Below are 24,313 nucleotides of genomic sequence, written 5' to 3'. Positions count from 1 at the left end.
AAAAAATATATTCTCAATCACATTTCAAAGTCTTGAATGACTCAAATTAAAGAGTTCGTGAACTATCTATGTGCTTGTGTGTAGCAATTATCTCAAATAGTATCATGTCCAACATAGTGCAATAAAACTTTTTCTATTTACAAAATTAGCATACCTTATAATATGTGAGTTCACAGTCTAAATAATATGTAACTTTAATTATTAAAATTTATATAAATTTAATTTGAAGAAAACTTAGTTATATCCCTTTTTATAAGTAAATTAAATAAAAATAACATAAATTTTATAATATATAAACTTTATAAAATATTTATAAATTATCCAAAACTTTCATAATATTTTTTAAATATATAAATTTTTGCCATAATTTCAAAAGATTATTTTTTAGTTATAATAAGTTATAAAAATAACTATAACATTTTTTATGATTGAGTATATTTATAATATATAGCATGTACACGTAAATAATTATGTTCATACTTTATTTTTTTATAAATATATTTTATATTTTTATAATATATAAAATATTTTTATAATAAAATTTTTATCATAATTTTAGAATATTTTTAGGATTTAAATAATTTATCAATATATGCCCACATAAGCTGTTACTCGATGAATTCGAAAGATTTGGCTTCTATTTAAATATTTTAAAAGATTTGTTTCTTGTTTAAGTAAGACCTAAAATATTAGACCTAAGTAATGTTTTCAGCCATCTCCCTATCATATATTCCATTTGGGCCTTAATTTTTAGAAATTAATTTTCTTTTAATCTATGGTGCTGTGTTAAAAGTTAAAGTATTTTATTCATTTAATAAAAAAATAAATTTTATATATAAGATTAAAAAGTAAACTAATTATTTTCATTAGGATTTTCACTTCTAACTACAAGGATATTAATGGTACTTTCACCTATCTGTTATATTATTATTTTAATTTCGTTTATTTAAAAATTGAAATTGATATAGCAAAAAGAAATTAAAAAAATTGTACGTTTACTTATAAATCATAATTTTAATCAGAAAATCTTTTTTAATAATTTATTATTATATTTGTGGGTAAAATACAAATTTTTTAACCTCAAAAGTGCTTAATCGAAAAAAATAAAATAAGAAAAAAAGGGAAGGCCTAAGCAATTATGATCCTTAGTTTTTTTGACTGAGCAATCAAAAGGAAGGCCTAATGCGCTAATTACTTGCCAAATGCACCTTCTCTTTCGCGCCATTTTCGCGCTCTTTTCATTTCTCTTTTGCTCTCTCGTCTTCTTTGATTCTCTCTTTCTCATTTCGATTTTATTTATCGTTCTTACTTTGAAATCGATACATTCAACGGGAAACTTAAGAATTTGAACCGCACTGATCCATTTGAGGTAACTTCATCAGTTACTTTCTCCATTACAGGTATGTTAGAATTATTCAAATCAATGACCGGTAAACTATGATCTCTGCATGTATCTCAATTATTTATGTTTTCAATTAGGTTGGATCGATCATTTCTTGTTTTCTCATATTCCCGATTGTTAGTCTCAATGGTAATTGATCGATTCGTCAATGTAAGGATGAGATCATTTTTTTAACCATACAATTGGGAGAAACTTATAGTTTTAAATGTTTACGTGCTTCATGAGATGGATCTGCGGCTTGTTATATCTAACTATTTGATTCAAATTTGAATTGCTTGCTTTTTCTTCTGTGCGAATTTGAGTCAGTTGCCAGCGGGGAAGTTGCGCTTAATTTTTAGTCAGTGTGCAAAAAAATTATGTTACAGGGTTCTGTTTGGTTTAGTTCACGAGAATATTAGCAAATTTAGAGGAGCTTCAAATTCTTCTTCTTCTTTTTGTACTACAAGACTAGTTTCACGTGGTGATAGTTTTGCATCTTAGAGTGTTAAGAATTATAGGAATGACACTTCTCTTCTGATTTATTTATTTCGCAGGAAAATTAGTTGTAAAAATATAAATGAGTATCTGCTAACCTTTAAAGTAGAAAAAAATGGAAGAGAGGAAGAAAAAACTTTGGAGAACTAATGCACTCTCAGATAGGGTAGGAGGATCTCATCAGGGAACGTTAATTTTACAACTGGCGAGGAAGCTGTATTAAGAAATGATAATGCCAGTGTCACAGGGGTTTTGTTCTGCATCTATGATTGGGAATAAGACAAATCTGAGCATGTATCTCTAGAAAATCAGCCTAAGACTGCTGGGGAGTCTCATGTGGGTCAGCTGGATACGAATCCATCCAAAGATTTAGACTGTGACAGAGGGCTCATCAGGTGGGTTTGAGGAGCATGATTCTTTCCCAATGATTGGAACATGGCATGACCGTTCTAATTCAAGCCTGGACCAGCAAGACATACAGATTATGATATTAGGCAGTCAAAGCTCGGCAACTTGTCTTGATTCTGTCTTTATGCAGATTCTGGATATTCACCCCATGCTTCACCAAGAAAGGCAAAGCCAAAAGCTGCTATGCCAAACGTGTCTCCTGAGCTATTGCATTTGGTGGGATTCTGCCATTTATGGGAAACCCTGAAAGCTTGAACAAGCTGGCAAGAATTTTGTAGCTGGGGTTGAGGACTTTTGGAAGTGAGGAAACATGGAAGCATTCCTTTCTTGGTTGTTGATTCACTTATTTGCCACAATGGGTGGAGTGAAAGTTTTGAAGAGGACGAGGATAACAATCCTCCTAGTGTGATGCTAAACTCTCGGGCTGCCAATAGTGGCAGGTGAGCTAATTCCCTTGGCTTCCTTGGGAAGACGATAGTGACATTGCCATGTCTTCCAGGACACGGATGGTTAGAGGCTTGCTTGTTATTTGCGGGCTTGCACAAGAAACAGGGCAATGTGCTCTATGGCTGGTTATTACAAGTGCTTTTGAGGTCAGCTGAGAATATTTTGCTCAGGGTGTTGGTTCACTAGAGCATATTAAAATGGGATGGGACTCCCTTATGTTATTGCATCCAACATTTGGCGGGGCATTCACTTAGTGTTATTGATTTGCGTAGATGGTTTCAGGTCATTACAAGAACACTGACTACCATTTGGGCACCTCACTTACTGATTGCATTAGAGAAGGCAGTGAGTGGGAGAGAGTCGAGGGGGCCAGCACGCACCTTTGAATTTGATGGTGAAAGCTCTGGTTTACTTGGTCCTGGGGAAAGTCGTTGGCCATTTACCAATGGATTTTCCTTTGCAACGTGGATCTACATTGGAATCCTTTGCAGATACATTAAACACAGCAACTGCTGCGCTGCAATTGCTGCTGCAGCTGCAGCAAGTCAGGAAAATCATCGGCTATGTCTGCTGCTGCCGCTGCAAGTGCCCTTGCTGGTCAAGGCACAGCACACATGCCTTGTTTATTTAGCTTCTTTCTGCTGATAATAAGGAATAGAGGCATATTTTCATGCACAATTTTTAGTGGTTGAAAGTGGTAGCGCAAAGGAAAGAAAAACATCTTTACATTTTACTCATGCATTCAAACCTCATGTTGGTTTTATTGGATGGAATATGTATGCAGGCAGGGATTATTGGGAAGCGACAGTGAATTGAGATTATATATTGATGGATCTTTGTATGAAGCCATCCTTTTGAATTTCCTCGCATTTCCAAGCCACTAGCTTTCAGTTGCGTTGGGACAAGCCCTCCTCCGGCAATGGTGGCTTACAGCGCCTCGCCGTCAATGCCCTTTATTGCTGAATAGGCCCAGTGTATATCTTTAAGAACCATTGGGCCTGAAAGAATGGCACGAATAGCTTCAGGGGAGGGATTGCTGCTTCTTTTGGTAATGGTGCGATTCCTTGGCTGCCAATTGATCATGTTCAGATGCTGGGATTGTTTATTGATGCTGAATTGGGTTGTCTTCACCTACTCTACCACCCCTGTCTTCTTACTGGGCGGTTCTGTCGAGATGCTTCTCCTTCTGCTCAGCGGTGATAGATTCATCTTTAATTTCAGTTCTTTTTTAGTGCATGAATGTCCATGAGCGTTAAGTTCTTTTCTTCGGTACTTGTTTCTTATTTATGATATTTTTTCTCTTTCCATGTTCCTGAATTCAGAACGGTTTATAAGATTGCTAAATAGAGGAGAGAGTTGTTATATTAATCTCATTTTCTTTTCCCTTTATTTGTGCTGTTTTAAGTAGTACGAGCATGCAGAATGCTTCTGTTTTTATTAGTATGTTTCTTTTCCTACGTTTTTCCCACTCTCAGTGCATGCATGGATGTTGGAGGAAGTGTTGGTGATGGCATGTCAGTTTACTTGACTGTGAATGTAATTCTTCTGCTGTGATGGTTTACCCGTTTCATTTATGTGACATTGTCTTTTTCTGGTTTGTAAAGTGTTATCCTACATCTGTTAAATATTAGGTCTCCTATGGTCTTATATTAAGTTGATCCCTCCACCTATTACCAATTGGTTTCAGGTTGGATGCTTAATTTTTATCAAGTCTTGTTTTTGTTTGTTGTTCTTCCTACCAAATCCATGCAAGGTTGTCCACATGTAGGCATTGCGTTTACATGTGAGGGGGAGTATTAAGTGGTGTTATCCACATCTCTTAATATTAGGCTTCTTTTGTGCTTATATCAAATTTGGATGGTTAACATCTTTACATTAACTTCCAGACATTGCAGCATTGCACTCTCTATTTCCTAGATGAGTGGAGAAAAGAGTTCATTTTTTTTTGTTTATATTAGTGAAATCACCATAGTATTTTTTTTCCCCTTCATATTTGACTTTTTTGTTATGTTTAACTTGAAATTTCTTGGCCCTCTTTCTTTTCTATTGTATCTAAGTAATTTTCAGTTCTTGCTTAAATTACCTATCTATGGTGATTCAGATTCTGCGCAGACCTGCTGAGGTTCTTGACAAGTCCATGTTGCAACACGAATGAGACTGTGGAGGCTCTTTGGGCTTTAGCCTATGGAGGTCCCATGTCCTTACTTCCTCTGGCTGTCAGCAAAATGTGTCAAGATAGCTTGGAACCAGAACAGGGTAGTCTTCATTGTCTTTGGCTACAGCAGCTCTAGCTGCTCCAATATTTAGATTATTTCTATTGCCCTCACCACCCAGGAACAATGAAGAGATACGTCGCACAAGGGGACTTGAGATTCTTTCAGAATCTTAGACTATCTTTTACAAACTTTGTCTTCTTGGGGATGGAAGCATGATGGTGCGGGAGATGAGGAGCTTGTTGCAGCTGTGGTTTCTCTATGTCAATCTCAGAAGCATAATTACGTGCTTAAAGTGCAGCTTTTCAGTACACTGCTTTTGGATCTTAAATTTGGAGTTTGTGCAGCTATGGGCTCCAAAAGAAACTCCTATCATCGCTTGCAGATATGGTCTTCACACAGTCAACAGTGATGCGAGATGCCAATGCTATGCAGATGCTCCTTGATGGCTGCAGAAGGTGCTACTGGACAATTTCTGAAAAGGACTCCTTGGATACTTTCTCCTTACTTGATGCTACACAGAGAGTAGGTGAGTGAATGCTTTGGTTGATGAACTCTTAGTGTCATTGAACTTTTAATAGGAGCAGCACCACCTTCATTGGCTGCAGATGATGTGCGTTGTTTACTAGGATTCATGGTTGATTGCCCACAACCTAATCAGGTGAGTTCATGTTGGTTCTTATTTCCTTTTCACTATTTCCTTTAAAGATGAGCAGTTCACTTTTTCTAGATAAAGTTGAACAGATGTTGGTTTAACGATGTTTGTCATATTGAAGATGACTATCTTTGTATGTTTTGTTATCTTTTAATTAAATAAACTTTGGAAAGAAACTTAATTTCTTAAGAAGTAAGCTTCTGATGATGATGTGCTTAAATTGTTTTTGCTTCTTCTCTGAAGTTTATTTTGGGTCTCCAGAACATTTATCCTATTTGACTTTCTTTTGCTGGATCAGCATATGATCAGATGCACTAGACCATACGGTTATATGCATGCTTCTTATTTCTGGCTGATATTGGAGGACATCTCTCTCATTGTTTTGCTAGAAATGACTCAGTTGTATTCCTTTCAGGTTGCCAGGGTGCTACATTTAATCTACAGGCTAGTGGTACAACCAATGCCACCAGAGCTCAAACATTTGCAAGTTCTTTCATGGGTTCTGGTGGGATAGAAACACTACTTGTCCTCCTGCAACGAGAAGTTAAAGCTGGCGATCACAACATTCCTGAAACTAGCAATAAGGAGGATGAAAGCTTGTCTGTTCAAAGATCTGAACCAGAAGGAAGCCAGGATGAAGGGTCTACGAAGGAGAGGGATCAAATTTCACAGAAAGATTTTGAATCTCTATTCCTTGATGGTGGTAGTAGCCATGTGGCAGCTTTCCTAGTGTGAAATGGAAAGGATGTATCTGTTTCTGAAATTGCTTTTATGACGAATTTGGGTGGAATAAGTATTTCAATTAGTGCCGACAATGCAAGGAATAATGTTTACATGTTGACAAAAATGATGGAATTGTTGTTGGGGTCATTGGACTGTTAGCCGCTTTAGTAGCAAATGGCATCTGAAAATTGGTTTACGCGAGTCCTCAGAAATGACAAGCAGCCTTTTTGGTGTTGCATTGAGTGATTCAGGTGCAGTATGTTTGATGATAAAGTTCTCTTCTGTTTTATGCTTTGCAGAAGGCTTTTCAGGCTGCTCCTAACAGGCTTATGACAAGCAACGCTTACACTGCTTTATGGGGCTTCAGTATGATAACAATCTTTTGCTTTAATATTATCTTGACCTTGATGATCAATGATATTCTGCTTATATTTTCTTTCAGTTGTGCATTGGAAAACTTATTGGTCTACCATTGCATCAACTTCTAAAACTTTCTTTTAATTCTTTTCTTTCTTTTTTAAAGTATAACCAGGATGTGGTATTTTTCAGCCTGCTGAAGTAAAAATATCATCTATGCTTTGGAACTATGCTAGCTTCTTATGGCATCTTGTACTTGCATATAGCACTGAATGCCGAAGTCATTATTATTATTTTCTCAGATCAATGCTTCTTCGACAGAGGATAGGTTGAGCTTTTATGATTCTGGCCATCGTTTTGAACACTTACAACTTTTGGTGGTTTTGTTGCGTTTGCTGCCATATGCATCTAGATCTTTCCAAGCCGGGCACTACAGGTATTCTTGTCTGAATTTATCAGTTGCAGATTTCGTTCTAGTGTTTACGAATAGTAATACAAAATAAGCTTTAACTATATATGCTTATCAGAACATAACACAGTTTTCAACCATCACCAATTTATTTTTGTGCCTAGCTTTTTCTGTCCTGATTCAACTGCAGTTATATACCATTGCGTTTTGCTTTCATGCTCTTAACTATCCATATTACGACTTTTTCTGATTTTGTATTATAGTTTCTGAGTTATTTATTTCTGTTCAGGATCTTCTGTTTTTGGCTTGCAGTCATCCAGAAAATAGAAGTAGTCTAACAAAAATGGAGGAATGGCCTGAGTGGATACTAGAGGTCCTTATCCATAACTATGAGGTAACTCTTTCCATCTTCAAATTTTCTTTATGTTTGTGCTTCTTCCCCTTGTCGTCTTTGATGTTCCACTGCATATAAATCTGTTAGATGGTGTTGTTTAGTGTTAAAAGTATCTAAGCTAAACCAATTGGCTATAGAAGGAGGGGTCCAGTTTAATATAAGACCACAGAAACTCTGTACTTGATAGATATGAATAGCTCCACTTAAAACTCCCTGGACAATGTCAGCAGGGCTCTCAACCTCACTTGGGGTTGGGTTAGGTAGGAAGAACAACATAACAGAACTTTGCTCCAATACTATGTTAAAGCATCCAATCTAAAGCCAGTTGGCTTAAGCGGAGGGTCCTAACGTTAATATAACACCACATGAAACCTGATACTTAGTTGATGTGGATAACATCACTTGATCTTTAGGATTGACATTTTAGAGGATTTGGACTAGTATTGACCTTTTTGGGCAACTATGAATATGCATATACTCCTTGTGTTAAGCATTACACATTGTTACTTGATTTTGCAGATGGATGAAAGAAAACAGTCTAATTCAGTAAGCTTTGGAGACATAGAGGATCTCATACACAATTTCCTGATTATTATTTTGGAGCATTCAATGCGCCAGAAGGATGGATGGCAGGTTTTTCTTTATCCATATTTTCCAATTTACTGTATCTTTCAATATATATTTGTTCCCCTTAATTCAAGCATGTCAGTTCCATTTATATTTTCTGGTTATTGGTTCCAATTTACAGGATATTGAAGCTACAATTCATTGTGCAGAATGGCTCTCTATTGTGGGTGGATCAAGCACTGGGATCAGAGAATTAGGTATTAACTCTATTGAGTCCTGTTCCATAAATTTATTGCTGTAATTGTCTCCAACAGTACACTGGTGCCATTTGTGATTTGTTGAACCTTAGTTCCTTTCCCTTGGACTGCTATGTAAAATGAGCACTTCTGTCGGAACATCACAACATGCACTTGTCAAAGGAGAATTCTACACTTTGTATTTACACAGATATAAAGATCTCACTTGCCAACTTGTAGAATCACCTAGTCATTGAATTCTGTCCTTCCTTGAGGTAACAAAATCATTGGCTGCTTTGATATGAAGTGTCAAAGTATAGAAACTTAATTTGCTTCTTTTTCTTATTGCTTAAAATTCTGATACATCATGCACTGCACTAAACACTTTGTGTATCCAATATATTTAATATGCTTTGCATAGGATATTAAATAGCCACAAGGCTACAGTGATTTATTTAACATTGTCTCTGATTGTTTCATATGTGTTCTTCATGAAGCCTATTAAATGTGTTACGTTTGGCAGCAGTTGCTATTATTGGTGAAAGCTTATCTGTAATATATTTTTTGTATGAACAAGTAAGCATTATTTATTTTGATTTCCTTTGTGGTTGTTTTCTGAAGGCGTGAAGAATATTTGCCAATATTCAAGAGAAGGCTTTTGATTGGGTTGCTGGACTTCGCTGCTAGAGAGCTGCAGGCTCAGGTAAGATGGTCTTAACAATTGCAGTTTAATGCAATAATTATGGCTTCTATTTTCTTGATTTTTGTTATTTTACTGTTCTCACCACTAGCTGCTTTCTCATATTTCTGCGGCTGTTTATATTTCAATGATTAGTATTAAGTCTCACTACTAGAGGAAAAAGTTGCAATAATTCTTCATTAAGCTTTTCTTCCATGGCAGACTCAAGTGATTGCTGCAGCTGCTGCTGGGTTGCAGCAGAAGGTTTGTCCCCAATGGAAGCCAAGGCACAAGCAGAGAACGCTGCGCAACTTTCTATTTTTTGGTAGAGAATGCAATTGTCATTTTAATGCTTGTTGAAGATCATTTACGGTTACAAAGTAAACTTCTTGTGCATCACACAAAGCTGAGGGTATTGTATCTCCGCTTTCTCTCGTATCTCCCCTATATAATTACTCAAATTCCATTGCATCAACTGGTAGAGAATCAACTGGTAGAGAATCAATTGGTAGAGAATCATCAGAAGGTTCGGATGATCGTAGATCTGGAAATTCTGGTGGACTTCCTCTTGATGTACGTGCATTGCCCCCTTAAAGATAATTGTCTATGCATACATGGAATTTTCATATTTTAGAGATTTATGTCTTTATGAAGTTCTCTACTGTTAAACTTCTTCATCTTCCACGATAGCCTTATTAGCCATAATGTCTTCCTGGATTTCCTGACTTATAGCATGGACATGTGACAGTTCTTAGGCCTGATTGTTATTATTAACTTTTTATGGACATTGCTTTGACTTCCTTTATGCTATGCCTTGTTCTAATATTTTTTATTTCCTGCTTTCATGTTCTTTTTCCAAACAAGGTCCTTGCTTCAATGGCTGATGCAAACGGGCAGATTTCTGCAAAGGCGATGGAAAGGCTTACTGCTGCTGCTGCAGCTGAGCCATATGACTCTGTCTCCTCAGCTTTTGTGTCATATGGAAGTTGTGCTATGGATATAGCTGAGGGTTGGAAATACAGGAGCCGCTTATGGTATGGGGTTGGCTTTCCTAAAACTAGTGAGTTTGGCGCTGGTGGCAGCGGCTGGGAGTTGTGGAGTGCTGCTTTACAAAAGGATCCTAACGGGAATTGGATTGAACTTCCTCTAGTGAAGAAGTCTGTAAGCATGCTCCAAGCTTTATTGTTAGATGATTCTGGACTTGGTGGCGGCCTTGGTATAGGTGGTGGATCAGGTACTGGGATGGGAGGAATGGCAGCACCTTACCAGTTACTGGACAGTGACCAACCATTTTTATGCATGCTTCGCATGGTGCTTCTTTCAATGAGGGAAGATGATAATGGAGCAGACAAGATGGTCGCGAGGAATGTGGGCATAGAAGATGGAGTGCCAGAAGCATTGTATCACCAAGGAGAGAACATCATGTCCTTAGACAACAGTGATGGAATCGCAGCAGGAAATCCAGAGTCAGCATTGTTGTGGAGGTAAGTTAGTGGAGGATTCTCCTAATCAACAACCACATGATGCATAAGTGTACATATCTATCCACTAAAGTGCCTGCTCTGTCTCTCTCCTGTACCGTGTAGTCTAATTGGTCTTGTTTCCACCTCACTTCCATTACTCATATACAAGGAGATTTTAGAACTTATTAATTTAATTATTTGCAGTGTGCTTTCTCCTATTCTGAACATGCCAGTTTCTGATTCCAAGAGACAGAGAGTTTTGGTAGCATCCTGTGTTCTCTATTCTGAGGTTAGTTCTAAGTGAATTGCTTGGTATGAAATAGCAACAAATTATTTACTTCATTAGTTTTTGTGCTTTACTCTTCAACTTTTTGTGGCACAGCAATATGTTGTCTTCTTCTTTTCTTTGTTCTCATCTATTGTCATATTCATTCTGTTATGATATTGCAAAGGAATGTTTAATGTTTACTTTTATTTCTTCCTCATCACTATGATTATCTAGGTTCTTGATTGATATTCTGAATTAACCTATACATGACATATGCTGCAGATATGGCATGCTGTTGGGAGGGACAGAAAGCTGCTTCGTAAACAGTATCTTGAAGCCATTGTACCACCTTTTATTGCTGTTTTGAGGAGATGGAGACCACTTTTGGCAGGAATCCATGAACTTGCTACTGCTGATGGTTTGAATCCTCTAGCTGTTGGTAATCCTGTGTTGGCTGCTGATGCTCCACCGTTAGAGGTTACTACATATTATTCTTAGCTCCTTTCGTAAAATAATCTTGCTCATAAGTGTTAATTTGTCTTTCCTAGTGCAACAGTACTATGTGCACACATGCATGCTTCTCTGTTTTGCATGACTCTCAGCAAGGAGCCGGAATTTATTTTCTGGGAATTTTTTTTTCAGAGTTGGTTGTTATCCTCACGCTACATTGTTTTCCTTCTTTCAATGTTTTTCTCATTGGTGCTTTGCTTGAGAATTTTCAATTTTTACCCCACCCCACTTTTTTTTCCAGACAGCTCTTGCAATGATCTCTCCAGATTGGGCTGCTGCGTTTGCATCACCACCAGCTGCAATGGCATTGGCAATGATTGCTGCTGGGGCTAGCGGAGCAGAAACTCCAGCTTCTCCAGCAACCACACAGTTTAAACGTGAATCCTCAATGCTTGAGCGTAAAACAACTAAGCTGCATACTTTTTCAAGCTTTCATAAACCTCCCACAGCGCCTAACAAATCATCATCCTTTCCAAAAGACAAGGCTGCTGCAAAAGCTGCTGCCTTGGCAGCTGCACGTGATCTTGAACGCAACTCAAAGATTGGTTCTGGAAGAGGTCTCTGTGCTATTGCAATGGCTACTTCTGCACAGAGGAGGAATGCTAGTGATATGGAACGTGTGAAAAGATGGAATGAATCTGAAGCCATGGGAGTTGCTTGGATGGAATGTCTGCAACCAGTTGATACAAAATCAGTCTATGGGAAAGATTTTAATGCTTTATCCTATAAATTTATTGCAGTCCTTGTTGCAAGTTTTGCTTTAGCAAGAAATATTCAGCGGTCAGAGGTTTGATTACTGCTAGCTATCATGATTGTTGTTGCTTTTTTAGGCTGCAATAAAAGTTAGTAACTGGATTAATCTACCTTTTGCTCTCCAGATTGATAGGCGCACACAAGTTGATCTAGTTGCACAACACCAGTTATTCACTGGGATTCGAGCATGGCGTAAACTTGTTCTTTGCTTGATAGAGATGAAATGTCTCTTTGGACCAGCAGGGACCAACCTAGTCAGGCACGTGTAAGTTTAGACTTCTCTTTTCTCCTTCTGAAAAGAAAAAGTTTATGTTTCCAGATAGCTGATTTTTTTTTCTTCTTCCCTGCTCTAACATTTCTCTTTCCTTTTTATGATATGTGTAGACTTTATGTAAGCTAAGGTTTATGGAGAGTTCTTCAAGAATGAGACCATATTTGAGAAGGAATTACACAGGGACTGCTCATTTTGGCAGTGCTACTAATTTTGAAGATCAAAGTGATCTGAAAAACAATCAGCAAGATGTCATAAGCTCATCTACTGCTCCTATTCTGGCAGCAGAAGCAATCTCAACAAATTTATTGAATGAAGTTGATGAACAGCCAGAACTTGATAATGAAGACAACAGAGGCTATGAAAATGACCAAGGTGGAAAAGATCAGCCAAGGCTTTATGGAATATCTGGGCAACCCTTGCACAAAATGGTAGAATCTACCGATTCTCAATTTTCCAATGAGCAAGACTTGGTCCAAAGTTTATCAGCAGTTGCTCCTGGATACAATTCTAGTGAACTTGGTGAGAGAATTGTGTTTGAACTTCCTTCATCCATGGTTAGACTGCTGAAGATTATACGAGGAACATTTCAAGTAAGATTTTTATATTGTGTTTAAAATATTTGCAGATTATATTCAGTGATATAGTTGTTTTACACTGCTTTACAGTGGGCTTAGTATTTCTTTGATACCACCAAATTCTCAAACCTAGATGATTGCTTAAACTATGATAAATTTCTGATGCATGGATTCTCAAAAGCTTCTGATAGGATTCTCTTTAATTAAGGCAATATGTTTGGCATATAAACTCATAATAGGACCAAGACTGTTGGCTGAAGAACCAGTCAATTTTCTGAAATTTTCAGGGAACAGTGCCTCTTTTTGATATTAGCGAATTGTGGATTTTGACAGAAGTGCATGAACTTAAAGGGAACATCATTCTTAAATGGCTTTAAATGAGGACTGCATGCTATCTGGTGCTTAGGATTAGATCCGTTAACAGAAGGAATCTACTTGAGTCACAACAGCCAAGTCTAAAATATGATGAAGTATGCAGCTAAGTTGTCAACTTACTGTATAAGATCGATAAATTGTATTAGAACAGAAAAGTAATGAAGAGATCTACAAGAATAGAAGTCCCGCTTCCTCTCTAATGTTTCTGCCTAATTGAGATAGCCCTCGTATAAGTCACCAATCTAATTCATTTTTCATCTCATAACTCATAGCTTAGGTACAACTTTACAGCTCAACTTATGGGGACTTTTAAACTAAGTAGCCATTAACATTTGTCACACTTGCAGAGCCAGATGTCTGGCCACTGAGGATGCTATCATGCATCTTTATACAATCCTTATTTCACCTGCTTTCCCATAATCCTCCGTCATAGGTGTCTGTGGATGCTAGTTTTCCTATAGATTTAGGATAAAAGAGAAATTATTTTTATTTGTGTTCTAGAACAAGAATGGAAACTACTGTTGCAAATCTAGTGCGACTTGTTTCTCATACTTTCAGTACTTGTTCTATCAAACCAGAAGAAATGGTTATCAAGAATATGAACTATTCTCCTTTTTTCAGGTAACCACAAAGAAAATAAATTTTATAGTTGATAATACGGAAAACAACACAACAATGGATGGTTTGGAACGCAACTCTGAAATGAGAAATGACCAAAAAGACCATAGTTGGCTGATTACTTCTCTTCATCAAATGTATAGCCGAAGGTGAAGTTATAGTGAAACATAATAGTTTTACTGTCATTTTTGTTCAAGCTAGCCTTAGAAAATTTGAGCATCACTATTGTATTTACTAGCTTTGAGCTTCAAGTTTTGTTATCTGATATTCTCAGTAGTTGTATTATACTCATCTTGCTTATCATTATCAGACAATATATGTCTAGTTATTATCAACCATCCTTGATTTCATATTACATTCATGCTATCAAATATTGAAACAAGATGCTTGCCTAAAACAAGGAATGAGAAAAAGATGCCTGCTGGCATTTTATTGTTGTATGAAATTACTTTTATTTCAGCATCTCATCTATATCTCTTAACAACCAAAAGTTTTCCAGAAATTTCTCAATATTCTGAAAATGTCAATGTGAATGTCTGCACACTATACTGCAAGAGTTGGATATGACTAGCAGATGAGGATTTCTTTTATTATTATTGTTGTTGTTGTTATAGTTGTAAAATCCAGTAATGACTTTAAGGTCTTCTCTCTTTGTGCTTATCGTTTATATTAATATTACAAGGAGCGTAAAGAAATATTTATTCCACACAGTTATCCATCACATAATAATATTTTTCATAGCTGCATTAAAGAATTTTAACTTTTCATCATCCAATATTGCTTTAGCTTTAGCATCTTCTTTGTGCCTCATTTGCTGGTTTGTTTTTGCCATAGATATCTCTTAAGACGAAGTGCCTTGGAGCTGTTCATGGTTGACCGTTCTAACTTCTTCTTTGATTTCGGGGTATGTTCCTATTGGATGCGCCTTCAAAGTTTATTTGTTTGTGATTACAAGAAGTATGCTTTTGATGTTTGTTTACTACCTGTATGTTCCTCTTATTTGCATTGGCTTTGGCTTTTCCCCCCTCTTCTTTTCTTTCTTAAAAAAAAAAAATGGATCCAGAGTTCCGAGGCCCGAAGAAATGCCTACCAAGCTATTGTTCAAGCACAACCTCCTCATTTGAACAACATTTATCTTGCAACTCAGGTTGTATTTTGGTTGATTTTTATTTTTATTTTATATTCTTTTATTTTAATTGAAAGAGGTCTAGCACGAATGCAGATAGATAATATCATCTGTATTTAAAGGAAATGAGTGGAAAGTTCACTGGTATTTTACTTCTATAAATTTGGGTTCATTACAACTTAGCTAAAGGTGTGTGTATTAGCTGCTGTTTACAAGGATTCATTTTTTATTTACCTTCCTGAACCTGAACTTATATTGTTTTCTGATGTAGAGACCAGAACAACTTCTGAAAAGAACTCAGTTAATGGAGCGCTGGGCCAGGTGGGAGGTATGAATTACAGTACATATATAAATAATTCACATGCAATAAATAAGCATCATAATTACTGGCAGAATTGTAACCCTTCTGCAGATCAGCAATTTTGAATATTTAATGCAGCTAAACACATTGGCTGGGCGTAGTTACAATGACATAACTCAAGTGAGACTGTTTCTGAGTGCATTTTGATGGATAATCACACGTTCTTTGTGCGTACTTACATTGCCCTTTTCTTTCTTACTTACAGTATCCAGTATTCCCATGGATTCTTTCTGACTACAGTTCAAAGAGTTTGAATCTTGCTGATCCATCTGCTTACAGAGATCTTTCAAAGGTAGTTTGCTTTAATCTTGCTGGCACTTACTTTCTATCTGCACTATCCTTTTCCATTATAAAGTCATGTGTGTTTGCAGCCTGTTGGGGCACTGAATCCAGATCGTCTGAAGAAATTCCAAGAGAGATATGCTAACTTCAATGATCCGGTTATCCCCAAGTTCCACTATGACTCACACTATTCAAGTGCCGGAACTGTAGGTTTCCTAACATATTTAACATTTCTAGTTGTACTTTTATGATGGTTATAAGAAAATTCCTTGAAATAGGGGCAATGTCAGATATATCCCTGCTATTCATGAAGGGTTTGATTTCCTTAGTTTGTTTCCTCATAGTACTTGGGACATTTGCATACATGTGCGTGCAATTGTTACCTGTGCAGTGGTTGGCTTTAAAAATTAAATTATACTACCTTCTGTATGATACTCTCATTCATCCCTACAGGTGGTGCTTCACATGATAGACTAATCCCCTTTATAGGGCCAACATGTTGCTGCTGTGCACCTGAAATCTGTAGTATATGCTCTTTAACATATTGGTCTAAATCTAATACCATGAGATTTACAGTTGCATTCTGCATCAGCCAGTTCACTAGGTTGCATGCTTCATTTATTTAGTTTTAAGGATTATTTACATCTATCCTCTGAATTATGTGCAAACATTCATTTGAAAACAATGTGATTGCAAGAAGTCTTCCTTTCCTCTAATTTCTTTTTTCTATTTTTTGATGGAAGACTTTCATCGTATTCAATCCAATTTTCTATTTCTATGCAAAGTAGTTGATTTTGTTAGTTTTGCCATCAATTTGAGCAGGTTCTTTATCTAACTTCTTTGTTATATGTGGTGCTTTCTTGCAGGTTTTGTACTATCTTGTTAGAATAGAGCCATTTACTACTCTTTCAATTCAGCTGCAAGGTAGAAATTTTAATCATTCAGACCGGATATTTTCAGATGTTGCTGCTACTTGGAATAGAGTTCTTGAGGACATGAGTGATGTGAAGGAATTGGTATGTGTTTTATGTTTTGTCTTCAGTGTGAAGGAATTGGTGTGTGTTTTATGTTTTGTCTGGTTAAAATATGAAGCACGTGTGTACCCTGTGATTGTTGCTTGTCTTATCTTGCCGATCAGTTTTGGACACATTTGTACTTCAGTAGAGTATCAATATTTCCTTCATTTGCTTTTTATTTTATATTATTTCTGTTAGGTTCCTGAATTGTTTTACCTTCCTGAGATGTTAACCAATGAATATTCAATCAACTTCGGAACAACACAAGTAGGAAGAAATCTTGGTATGTACCTAAGTTTCCTCTTTTCATTGTCTGAAGAGAAACAAAAGCCATTTGCACTGAGTCTGATTCTTTTCTCTTTTTTTCAACATGCAGATTCTGTTAAACTCCCACCATGGACCCAAACCCCAGTTGATTTCATTCATAAACATCGAATGGCTCTTGAGAGTGAGCATGTCTCTGCACATTTGAATGAATGGATTGACCTCATATTTGGGTACATTTTTGTATTACTTTCACTAATAATAATTGTAATATTCTTTTTTGTAATAATAATTGTTCACAGAGATTCTTGTTTTAAGAAAACCTTGAGTTTACAAGATTTTAAATGAGTGAATTTGAATGTTTAGGTATAAGCAACGAGGCAGAGAAGCGATATTGTCCAATAACATGTTCTTATACATTACATATGAAGGGACAGTTGATATTAATAAGATCTCTGATCCAGTAAGTTTGATTTGTTATCTTTTCTTCTAATGTCTGCTCTATTTGGGAAACCTTCTTTATTGTCTTACACATGTTTTACATATAAAAGGTACAACAGTGTGCTACACAAAACAAGATCGCTTATTTTGGACAAACTCCTTCCCAACTCCTTACTGTTCCTCACATGAAGAAGATGCCACTTTCAGAGGTTCTTCATTTGCAGGTAGCAATTAGCAATTCCATCTGCAGTTCAGTAGTGATCTAATAATGTCCTTTCACTAATGGCAAACTTTTTTTTTCGAAAATGAATATGTTAGATCTACTTCTGATTAACATTTAATGCCAGACAATCTTTCGGAACCCAAGAGCAGTCAAACCATATGCTGTCCCTGGTCCTGAACGCTGCAATTTGCCTGCATCTGCTATTCATGCATGTTCAGATGCTCTCATAATTGTTGGCACTAATGCACCTGCAGCTCGTATTGCACAGCACAAGTGGCAGCCAAACACTCCTGATGATCAGGGAACACCATTTATGTTTGAACATGGAAAGGCAATCGCAAACTCAGCTGGTGGTGCACTTATAAGAATGTTAAAAATGCCAGCTGGCTCTGGTTCTGATGAGGAGCAGTTTCCCCAGGCACTAGCATATGCTTCGTCTGGGATCAGGAGTTCATCTATTGTTTCCATCACATGTGATAAAGAAATTGTTACAGGTAGCCTCTTGATTCATAATTTCTCTAATAAATTTCTTTCAGCTTATGAACCCTAAATCAGAAAAGAAAAAGTAATATTTCTTTCAGATGCTTGCTGGGATTTCGTTACAACATCTCATTAGAATCCTTCCCTTGGTCCTTGTAGTAATAAGTTGTAAAAGGGTGCTTCTTACATGCACCATTGACTGAACTCTGAAGAATACTTTATAAGCATGAATTGAACTTTTCTTTTAAAGACTTTTTCTGGTCAACCGAATGAACTATGATTGTAATTAAAAATGTGCTTATAGCTGTCTCTTAACAAATCTTGGTCCCTTTGTAAAAGAAAAAGGGTGGATGGTAGCATGTCTAAAACTATCCCAAGTTCTCATAAACATTCTATAATAAGATAATCTTTCAATTTCATAGCAGTGAAATGCTGCATGACAACTATGTTTTATGATGATGATAACAGTTTTTGGTGTCTAATCTTCTGATCTTTTACAATCAGCTTCTACTGTTTAATGTTTAAATATTTAGGGTGAAACATTGGTTAAAAAATATATCAATAACTTGTGAATTGTCCCTTTACTTTTCAATTTTGATTTGCTGTTCAATCACTATTTATATAACATTTGTAGCAGTAAGAGACTTAATTTTGAACTACATGTTCAGTGTTATTGATAATGGTCATGCGCATTTCTTGTGTTATTTAGTATCTCCTTATATATTTTTTCTGGAATTTAACTAGGTGGACATGCGGATAACAGTATCAAGTTACTCTCATCTGATGGAGCAAAAACACTAGAAACGGCTTTTGGACACTGTGCTCCTGTCACTTGCCTTGCTCTATCACCAGATAACAACTATCTCGTGACCGGTTCCCGGGACACTACTGTATTACTTTGGAGGATACATAGGGCATTAACATCCAGCTCAAGCAGCACATCAGAAGCAACTGCTGACCCTGGCACACCAACCTCAACTACTGGTACTTTAGCTAACACCTTTGCAGAAAAAAGCAGGAAGCATAGGATAGAAGGTCCCTTACATGTTCTTCGGGGCCACCGCAACGAAGTTATTTGTTGCTGTGTCAATTCAGATCTAGGTATTGTTGTTTCATGTGGTCATTCATCAGATGTTCTCTTGCATTCTATAAGGAAGGGTTGCTTGATGAGACGGTTTGCTGGTGTGGTAGCTGACACTGTCTGCCTTTCTTCTGCGGGAATCATTTTAACCTGGAACCAATCGCAACATGTTCTCAGAACATTCAATCTCAATGGGATTCCAGTGGCAACAGCAAACGTTCCTTCCTTTGGTGGTCTCAGTTGCATGGAAATTTCTGTGGATGGCAACAGTGCTTTGATTGGAATGAACTCATCTTCCAATGGAGTGTTCAATAACAACCAAAACTTCAGCTTTAAGAATCCCGGGGTTGACGATTCAAATCTCGAGTCAGAAGAGATCGAAGAATTGGATATTCCATCACCTTCAGTTTGCTTCTTGGATCTGCATGCTCTGAAGGTACAAGACAACATTTAAACTAAGATGCTATTATTACCCACTGTATATGGTGAATGCAGCCATGCTTGTGGATTCAGTTTGCATTAATTTTGTTCTAAGGTACCTTGGGGAGACTAAACCTCTCTTCCTCCATCTCGGAATGGGGTGTTCCATAGATTAAACTCCTTTGAATGCATGTTACGCATAAGGAGAACGAGCCATATTGGCAAATAGTGTCACCTGGCTAAAATCTTTGATTTACAGGTGCTCCATGTGTTGAAACTGGGAAAAGGGCAGGATATTGCAGCTCTTGCTTTGGACAAGGATAACACAAATCTTCTAGTCTCAACCGCAGATAAGCAGTTGATCATTTTCACCAATCCAACCGTAAGTTAGCCTGATCTTCCAATCTACCTAATTTGAATTTTTGGCTTAAATATAGAAAGAACCCTGATCTTGAACTAAATAACCATCTAAGCATCATTGTTTTAATACAAAATCAATTAAATCCTCAAGCATCTATTTTTCACCCAATTGAACCCTTGATTGGACTAAAATTGTCAGATTGAAGGCTCAATTGGATGAAAATAGATTTGAAGGGTTCAAATGCATGAAAATAGATGTTGAAGGCTCAATTTATTGTGAATGACAAGGGCTTGGATGATTATTTAATTTTAGTTCAAGAGGTCCTTTTTTTTCGTTTTAATACTTGAATTTAAGTTAATTACAAGTATTTAAATTTATGTGGCCTAAATATAACTAAAACGAAAAAATAACCATCTAAGCTTTATTGGTTTATTACAATCAATTAAATCTTTAAAATTAAATTTTTTATTGGACAAAATTGGTTAATCGCATAATCAATTTCCATCCAATTGAGGACTCAATTGAGTAAGGATGAATGTTTTGAGGGTTGAAATGATAAGGGTTTAGATGATTAATTCTTTTCATTGAATTTAATTTTAGTTAGAAGTATATGAATTTTTGTGGCTTACATATAAAAGAGCCCCTAAACCAAAACCAAATATTCATCTAAGCTTTCATTATTTTATTATAATCAATTTAGTCTTCAAGCATCTAATTGTCACTCAATTAAACCTTAGATTGGATGAAAATTGATTAAAGTTATAATTAATTTCCGTCGAATCAAGGTTCAATCGGATGAAATTAAATACTTGGAGGTTTGAGAGTTCTATTTACTATAATAAAATGATTCTAGCTGATTATTTAACTTTAATTTGATAATTTAAAAAAAAATCAAACCCAATTTCGAGCTCAATCTAATTATAAGATTTTAAATATTTGTAGTTGAGTAAGAAAATGGCAGAGAAGAAACCCAAGGTTGGTAGGGAAGGTGAAGCAGCCAGCCCTCGTCTAAAATCATAGTCTTCAATTCAGCCTTTTTTGAGCTTTGAGTGGTGATGATAATATACAAGATGCAACCATTGATGTCACCATGGTCCATATTATTATGCAAAATCAAATCAATAAACACGACTTTAAAAAGGCCTATCCAAGTGCTGCTGCTGCTGCTTCTGTGTACATATATTTTATGCGTTGTATATTTTCACTAGTGAAAAACAAACCCTCTAACAAAAGGGCTTTTAGGCTGATTCCTTTTGCTTATTCCATTTGTGAAAATGATGAGCTGAGATCTTCATTTTTTTGTTCATCAATTCTTTTTTTTTTTTATTCTTTTAGGACGCATTTTTGGTTTTGTATCTAATTGTGACCAATTAGATTGAGAAGGCTTCATGGATTTTAATTGAGATCATAGATGTCATTTCTCACATTTAGTGCAATTGTGAAGGTATCAATCGAAAAAAGAAATAAAATCATTACACTAAGAATTAAGATTAAAAGGTACCATTATAAATAGAATAATTAATTTCAAACAAGCAAAGATTATCACATTTGGACAAATGAATTTAGAGGAGGAAAATGTATAAATCTATTAAATTTTCTTGATTTAATAATCAGAGATGTTAACTCATTTTCTTTTTTATTCATTTCTTTTTAAATCGCAACTTCAAAATCGTTAAAATCAATAATTAATTTATTGCTTTCTAAAATTAAAAAGAATGATAATCTTTTCATTTATAAATAAAATACTAATATAATGAAAAAATAAAATACTTAAATTTTAATTAAAAATGTTAATTGAATCATATAAATTATAACTTTTAACTTATACAACCAAAATCAAATAAACTAATTATCGTTTATCGTGTCAATTTCTTAACCTTTTATATTAAAAAAATTCTATTGTTAATATATTAAAAAATTATTCTTATTTTAAATTAAAATTAGATTGAAATTAAAATTTAATTTAATGATGTATTATCTAGGGTAAGGTAGAATATGACAGTTCATACAATAGTGTTAAGAGAAGAAGATTTTTAGGATAAATTGACCATAAAAAAAGTTAGTTTAGTCATGGGAGTCTCAACATGTGCATCTAGATGTGATGGATGAGACATTAAATTTGCTGAAAAACTCTCAAACGTAATCGATGTTGACTTGGTGTTTGTCCACGTGCAAAACATGTACAAAATTGGCATCGACAGAGAATGGTATATAAATCCTATGCACGTGACAAGATATTTATTCTAGGCGAGGTGGCTTCTTACAATGTTTGTGTGGACGCTTCTTTATCATTTATTGAACAAGATGACCCATACGAGCAATCCTCTCCTCTCTCTTTTTTATTAGAGCAACACGCTAATAATGTGAATGTATTGTCCTCTTTGGATACCACAGAAGAGCAACGCATTCTCAAGGTTTTGTCAATTACTTTGAAGAAAGTTAAAAGGTATCTTTCAGAGTTTCTCAAAACGGATGACAAAATCTTAAGGATGCATTATTCTTTAACTACATTTAAGAAGGACAATATTTGCATTATCAACATGATGCTTTAATAATAGTCAACAAAAAATCTATATACATCCATATAATAATTTGCATATCTTTATATTTCCACAAATGGAACAAAAAGCTCTACAAGCATATTCTCATATAATTAAAGGCCACATGGTAATGTTATAACCCTACTTGTGGAGTTTTTTTTTATTTTTTATACGCTAAGTTAATTGGAAATATTTTATTCGAATAAAATTATTACTTTTCTCTTACATTAAAAATATTATAAATATGCCAATAAGGTATTAATAATATCTTAAGCGTTCAACTTTGAGTCTTAACATGTATAGAGGTATTTGGGTTCTCTTCCAAATCATCTTTTGCTTAAGTCTCATCATGTGTTAATATTGTCTAAATTTATTCTGATTTAAATTTAGATATATTTCAATTTTATATTAAGCTAATTCTAATTCTAATTAATTAAATTTTTATTATTATGATTTATATCTTACTTGTGAGTATGCATGTAACTTAAAAAGAATATTATAAATATCTAATTTTTCATCACACCAAAATATATAAAAAAAAATTAGTTTATTAGAAAAAAGTTAAAACTAACCTACCCAATTCTTGTCATAAAGGAAAACAAAAAGGTTAAGGCTATCCTGGGAGGTTTTGGGTTTAATTATCTTTGGAAATATTTTTTCTCCAGTTTGATCCCTGCCTCACTTTTTACTATGACGTTGTGAGATAATCACCCAAAAGCCAAGCAACAAAACTTCACAAAATCATGGCTTTCACCTTTGATTCTCTTCAAGGCTACTCTGATATGCTTTTACTCTCCTTTGTGTTTCATTTCATTAGCTTGTTCTCATTGCTTCATCTTACTTTGAGCTTTTGAGATGGTTTCAAAGAGTGTTTTTTTATTTATTTCCCAAACAATACTTTGGCTATAAGCTCTCTTATGATGTTTCTTCAATGGAAGAAACTCCTAAAAACTTGAGGAAATTGTTAAGAGCTTAGCTTTATTTATAGATGGAAGCATGAACATACAAAAAGCCCAAAATGCTACATGGGATTGTTGGAAATTTTCAAATTTCTTCAGGAAAGGGAATACAGAGAGGAAATGAAGAATTAAAACTTTTTCAGATATGCCCCAAATAAAGACTGAAGAGCAACTAGTAAAAGAACCACAGTAGGATGAGCAAGGCAGTTTACAAGAAGGTAATATTTGTATTCCAGAAGAACATGTTGATATTACTTCTGAGAATGTGGAAGAATGAGTTAAGGTGGTGTATATTGAAAAGACAGATAAGGTAGTGGAAGAAAGTGACTAATTGTTAGTAGAACCTTACTATCCAAACCAAGATATCACTCAGCAACAACCAATAGAAATTGATCCAGAGGCACAATAATTTGTTGAAGAAGTAACAGCAGCAGAAGAATAGTGAAGAAGTTGGTGGTGAAGAGCCTAAGATAGTTGCAATTGGTTCTGCATCTCAAATTGAGTCCAAGTACACCAATAAATTTATTGGAAACTGCTGAAGCAGGTAGGCCTGAGCCTGAGTAGAGGAAACCAAGATTCCTCAACCCGACATATGCAAAGAGAATGAAGATCATAGTTGAAAAAGGTTTTATCAACAAAAGGAACATCCAAGAGAATTGGTTCTGTTTCATATGTCAAGTCGTATGTGAAGAACCTAGTGTTGGAATTCTATGTCAATCTTTAGAAATCCATCAAAGACAAGGATAATGAACATTATATGCAGACATATGTCAGATGACACTTATTCACGTTTAACCTTGCTGTGATAAGCAAATTCTTTCATCATTCTAGTAAAGATGGTGAAATTTTTATTGTGGAATATGATTATCTAGCCTCCCAACTCATAAATCAAATTTGATCCATTTGACTCAAACTTGAGCCTACATGTTGCATTGGAGGCCATAACTACTAAAAATTGG

The 24,313-nt window shown here is 35.5% G+C and overlaps 1 pseudogene; it reads left to right on the top strand.

Annotated features, from left to right (window-relative positions):
• The first annotated feature begins 1,423 nt into the window (after nucleotides 1-1,423).
• LOC121220068 (BEACH domain-containing protein C2-like) lies at nucleotides 1,424-21,165 on the top strand (annotated as a pseudogene).
• The last annotated feature ends 3,148 nt before the right edge of the window (nucleotides 21,166-24,313 follow it).

Source organism: Gossypium hirsutum, chromosome D08 (genome assembly GCF_007990345.1).
Source record: "Gossypium hirsutum isolate 1008001.06 chromosome D08, Gossypium_hirsutum_v2.1, whole genome shotgun sequence".
Classification (NCBI taxonomy): Eukaryota; Viridiplantae; Streptophyta; class Magnoliopsida; order Malvales; family Malvaceae; genus Gossypium; species Gossypium hirsutum.
This window is presented reverse-complemented; position numbering and strand designations above follow the sequence as displayed.